Source organism: Mesitornis unicolor, unplaced genomic scaffold (assembly GCF_000695765.1).
Source record: "Mesitornis unicolor isolate BGI_N332 unplaced genomic scaffold, ASM69576v1 scaffold12894, whole genome shotgun sequence".
Classification (NCBI taxonomy): domain Eukaryota; kingdom Metazoa; phylum Chordata; class Aves; order Mesitornithiformes; family Mesitornithidae; genus Mesitornis; species Mesitornis unicolor.
Window position 1 is genome coordinate 1 of NW_010180852.1, and position 5,976 is coordinate 5,976.

Consider the following 5,976-nt stretch of genomic DNA (forward strand, 5'->3'; position numbering starts at 1 on the left):
AGGAGGAGGAGGAAGGATGCTCGCAGAGATGCGGGGTTGCTCCTGGGGTGGGCATGGTGCTGCTTCACACCCAGGGCCTGAGCTTTTTGGGTGTCGCTGAATGCAGGGGCCGGCCCAGGCAGCCCCCCCAGATCCCGAGCACAGCAGAGCTGCAGGGTGCTTGAGTGGTACAGCAACATCCTGAGCACCCGGACAACTGGTTCCAGGGGGGAACGGGATCATTGTGGTGCTGAGGGGTCTCTGTGCCATCCATGAGCGAGAGACAGGGCGTGGGGAAAGCCCTCGGATCACATTGGACTGGTGACAAAGTTTGAATCAAATAACCCTGAGAGGGTCTATTAGAAAAAAAATACTTGGGAAAAAAGTGATGCTTAAATAAGGTTCAGGATAGCAGAGGCCTCTCCTTCTCCGAGAGGGACCTCAGGGCCAGCCAGAACACACAAATTTATGAAGCACGGTGCATTTAATCCAGCTGAGCTTTTCATCTCCCCTGAGGGTGGTCAGGATCGCGGTGGTCCGCAGGGTGGGAGGGAGCCATGGTTTAAACAGCCCCATCCCTGCCTGCCCGGCCCCGAGGCACAAGGACGCTTTGGGGAGAGAAAGTGGGACAGTGTCCCGTGTTTATTGATCTGTGCGCGAGACAGCAGAGAGGTTTAATAGCCGGTTACGGAGCACAAACACATCCCCCCCCCCAAATAACAAAAAGATCATTTAATTGAAGCAGTTGATGGAAAACAACAGGGGGAATAGGAAGCGTCGACCTCTGGGGGACAGACAAATCGAATATCTCGATTGGCGTTTATTGTTAACCGTACAACTATTAATAGTGCCAGGAACAGGCAAAAATAGCCTGCTCTTAACAGATCCAGCAATGGAAAATCCATTTGCTCCGTCCAACGGGCCCTGTGGCGATGGCAAAAGCAGAGCATGCCATGGAGCAGGCGCTGCCGGTGATGCTCAGGGGGGCAGGGTGCAACCGGTTCAGCAGGGTGCAACCGGTTCCCCCCCCAGGAGCAGGGGCAGGGACCCCCGAGGAGCAGCGGTGGCTGCAGGAGCTGCTGAGACGAGGACGTGGGCTCTGCCTGTGCTGTCCCAGAGTCACGGTGAGCCCGAGCAGCATCACGAGGCGTTCGGCTGAGTCCCCCAAGATCATCCAGAAACTCATCTCCTGCTGGAAGCAGAGCGCGTTTTTCGGCTGCCGCTGATGGGTGATAAAAGATCCACGTCTCTGCGAGGCGCAGCCTTCCCACAGTGATGACTCCATTCAAAATCACCACCTATTTCTGACCTGGCTACACATAGCCCGAATCTTAAGCAGGAATAAATAAAACAGCATTTTTCCCTCACGGCTGCTCCAACCCCCTCCCAGAGTTCGACCCTGCCGTTTGCAGAGTGATTTGCTCCTCTTCTAATTTTGGAGGGTACAGGCTCTTTGCTCGCTCACGCAGCTGCTTGGTACAGCAAAAGCCTGAGGCAGGCTCAGTGCAGGGCCACAGACACCTTTAATAGCATCAAACAGCTTCAGCACAGATCAATGCCCCGGTTCTTGCTATTTCTCTCCCTATTTGCACACTCCCGGGTTCACCAGCCCCCTGCCAATGCACAAAAGAGCGGCTGAGGAGAGGAAATTCCCCGAAAGTCACACAAAATGCTGGCGACAGAACAAGCGGCTCCCCAGGGCCCGGCTTGGACGAACTGTGCGAGCGGCAAAAACAAAGCTCACAGCAGCTCCGGCCTCGGTGAAAAACGCAGGAAGCAAAATGTACCGGGAGGCCGGAGCGCGCCTCGCTGCCCGGACGGGGACAGGCGATCCAGGGGGGATGCTGGGGAAAAGAACAAGTACATCAGGACGTGGCTTTGGATTCTGGGTGTGCTGGGACGTGTCCTCACCCCAGGGGGGTTCATGGGTCCTATGGATCCGCAAGGTGGTAAAGCCAAGGCTGTTGGTGCCTTTCCTGCCCCTCGCTCTGTTTGGACCCCAAATCCCTGGCTGCTCCCCTGGGATGGGAGAAGGAAGAGGGGAGCAGCTGGGTAGGGAAGGGAAGGGAGGGTTTAGCTATAGCTCTTGCTTGTCCCCCTGGGGAAAAGCATCTGATTAAATCAAGATGCAGCATCCAGGGTTGCTATTCATTCCCTATATTATTAGCTTGTCTCATTTTATTAAATCTCCTTTAAGGCTTTTCAAAAGAGGCCCGTAATTCACAACATATAATTTTTCCCAGATGAGATGTGATGCAGAAGCAGGCTTCTCTGTCACGGGGGACCGGGGTGGTGTGGGTTTATTTGTTTCCTTCTCCCACCCCCTACTTCTTCTGCACCACTTTTCATGTCTCTCGATTCCCTTTAGCATTCGGGAATTGGTTAAACAGCCAATTTGAAAGCCTGAGACAAGTCTCAAATCCCCAATTCCTTGAGTCATCCAGGTGAGGGGCAGCAAAAGCTCCTCTGGGGACACCGTCCCAATGCCCAGCACCACGTGGCTCTTGCTGCAGCCTCGTGCCATGGTCTCCAAACTTCCTGTATCTGCTCCTCTTCTCCCATCTCTGGTGTCTGCTTGATGTGATAAAAGTCTCCAAAACCCCACGGCAGGGGCTGAACAACCAAATCTCAGTGGGAGGGGGGCTTGGCTTTGCCACCCACCCTGAGAACAGAGTGCCCTGCTCTGAGCATCTTCCCCAAGGACATCAAGGTGACATTAACTCATCATCAGTAGCCCCGTGGCATGGCTGGGCCAGGAGCTATGTACAGAGCAGGGATGAGGTTCCCCAAGCTGGGGGCACCCCAGGAATCCTCTGCTCCCCGTTTCCATCCACGCCATCCTCTCACCCGCAGTTTGCTCGGAGGCAGCAGCATCCGCCACGGCCAGCGGTGTTTGCATGTCCTGGACATGTCCCCAAACTCTGGCACCTTCTGCTCCCTTCTGAAGAGCCACAGCCTCTCCAGGATTAGAGGGAAATGTCACCTGCAACCAGAGACAGGGCTGGGAATATAGGGCATGGGGAGAGGGAGCTCAGTGACCCCAGATTTCAGGAGGGTTCCCATGGAAATAGCAGCAGCTGCTGGGGTTATAGGATAGAAATAAAAGCCTGGAGGGTTTTGTAACAGCTCAGGGAGCCTGGACTGGGGTTGGAGCTGGCAAGGGAGCAAAGTGTAGCCACAGGCAGACCCCAGCCCCATTGGGTCCTTCCTGGGGGGCTCCTCTTCCTCCCTCCTGCAACCTGAATGGAGTGGGCACAGCCTGGGTTCAGGCTGGGGCAGCCGAATTCTCTGCCCATCTCGGAAGGAGCCGTGCTCGGTAAACAGCTCCCCTCTGACGGAAACACAACATGGAAAAAGCAGCACATTCTTACCATTTTTTTTTAGAAACCAGATCCAAGGAGGACGCAGCACAGCGTGGCCAGCTCGCCAGGCTGTCCCGGAGTGGCTTTTTGAGTGCGCAGATGAAAGAAAACAGCCTTGTAACTTGTCCTCTCGCACATGGCAGGGGCTCCGTGCGTAGAGACACCCCCCGACGTGGAGGGCAGAGGTGGGCCAGGGCCAGGATGGCTTGGATGGCATCACCACGCTGTCCCTGGTAGGGAGATGGGGGGCACAGGGTGGCTTGGATGGCGTCTCCGTGCTGTCCCTGGTAGGGAGATGGGGGGCACAGGGCGGCTTGGATGGCGTCACCACGCTGTCCCCGGTAGGGAGATGGGGGGCACAGGGTGGCTTGGATGGCGTCTCTGGGCTGTCTCTGGGAGGGCGATGGGGGGGCACAGGGTGGCTTGGATGCCGTCTCCGTGCTGTCCCTGGTAGGGAGATGGGGGGCACAGGGTGGCTTGGATGGCGTCTCTGTGCTGTCTCTGGTAGGGAGATGGGGGGCACAGGGTGGCTTGGATGGCGTCTCCGTCCTGTCCCTGTCCTGGCACTGGGGGCCATTTTGAAGCATTCCCTGGGTACCCATGACCTCAAAGCAGGAACTCGCCAGTGGTGTCCAGGCAGCTCAGCCCTGGCCCCATTTCTCTCCATTTACCCCCACAGTAGAAGTGCAGACTCAGCAAACCAGGCCTGGCAGGGGCCCAGCAGCGACCGTGACTTGGCCATGGCTCCGCTGTGTGTTTATTCCCCGTTCCTGGCTGCCTGTGTGCGTTTGCCACGTCAGGGCCAGCATTCATCCCTCCCCCAGTGCAGCTTTACTGGGCAAACATGGTTGTAGGGTTACGGGTGGTCACAACATTGGGCAGGGCCTTCAGGGACATGTCCCGGGACTGGATGTCCCCACCATGCGGTTGCCTTCAGGTCAAGGCCCACAGGATGAGGCCTCCATCTTGGATGAAGCCTCCTGCATCGCGTGTCCATCGCTGGGGCTGTTTGGGTTTGTAAGGGTGATCCCCCCACCCCAAAAACCATCACAGGGAGTTTCAGGGAAGGGAGACAAGCAGGGGGGACCACATGGAGAAAACCAAGTAGGCACAGTGGGGGCTGTGGAAGGGACAAGGTGACCCAAGGCAGCGCAGTGCGATGGCCCTGTTGACTCGGCCATCCCAGCCTAGTTGAGATTTAACTCGTTTCTCCTTTCCCGCTGTTTGCTCTGGAGAAATATCCCGAATTTCAAGGGGTTATCTGTGGCATCTGCACGCAGCCTCACATGCGGCACTTCCCAAGGCTGCAAACAAACCCCTCCTGCCAAGCCCTGATGGGCGCAGCAGGCCCCAGACTGGATTCTGAAGCCATAAATTTTGGAAAACAGACCCTTGGCCACATTTCTAGGGATCCCATGGCATGGGGTCTGCAATCAGGGGGTCCAACGGTGCCAGTCTCTCCTCAGGGAGCAGCAGAAGCCCCACATCCTGACCCAAAAAACTGTGGGGTCCATCCCTGTGTCAGTGCAAGACACGGCCCAGTCACAGCCAGGCCCTGGGGATGGGAAGGGGGGAAAAAGCTCTGGAGATTTCAACCTCACCCTCTGTAATCTCAAATTCTTAGAAATAGTAGGTAATTTGAGAGGAATATTTTTTTCCCTTTATAACCAGGGATAATTCCTTAATCCCTCACTGTTAAATACTATAAAACACTACAAATAATGCTTTATCTGCTTTTTCCTCCCCACCACCCCAGGGAGAGAGGCAGCCTTGGATCCCATGAGATGGGCTTGGACATCACCTTCCAGCTCCTCAGTTTCGCTTTAGGGAACTGAGCAGACACCTCCGAAACATCAAACCCAGCTTCATGGCAGCCAGAACCAGTTCTGCAAAGGCAGCGACACGTTAATCCGCACTGGCTGCTGCAGGAAAAGCTACTGAAAATGAGGATTTATCTGGCATAACCTCTAAAAAAACCCTGTGTGAGGCACAGCCGACACAGAGTGGATGGGAAGAGGGAAAGGATGGGGTTGAAATGTTGGATAAGGGAGGAAGGAGGCAGTGAAGCCATTCTTGGTGTGGCACCAATCCCTTGTGGGATGCTGTGGGCATGGGGAAGCAGCTTCGTCACTGGGGTTTATGGTGACAGATGGGGGTTATGGATGAATCTTGCTGGGGAATGGCACAACTGGGGTCCCCCAGCCTTGCAGTGGGGACAAGGAAAGGCATATATGGTCCTGAAACAGCACAAATACAGCCCTCGCTGCGTTCTCGCTAAGAATAATCCTTCCCAAACAAGCACGTGTCTCCCTGGTAAACACCGATTTCACCTATCACCAAATCTGAATTTATTTACATCAGACTCGGAGCCAGGACGGGCAACTCTGACATAAACGGTCTGAATAATGCAATGTATCCTCTCCTCGCCGGTTGCTATGGGTACTGGGCTGTTTTAGCCTCTGTCTATAAACATTAACTGTGAAGGGGATGTGGAAACTTCTTTAAAAATAAAATACCATGCCCAAGTCTTTAAGAGGAAGGTCACTGAGATGGTGATAAAAAACCACCCTTGTGTAGTGGCTCTGAAACACAAAACACGGCGTCCGCGAGCCCGGCCGAAGGAAACGGAGCCCGG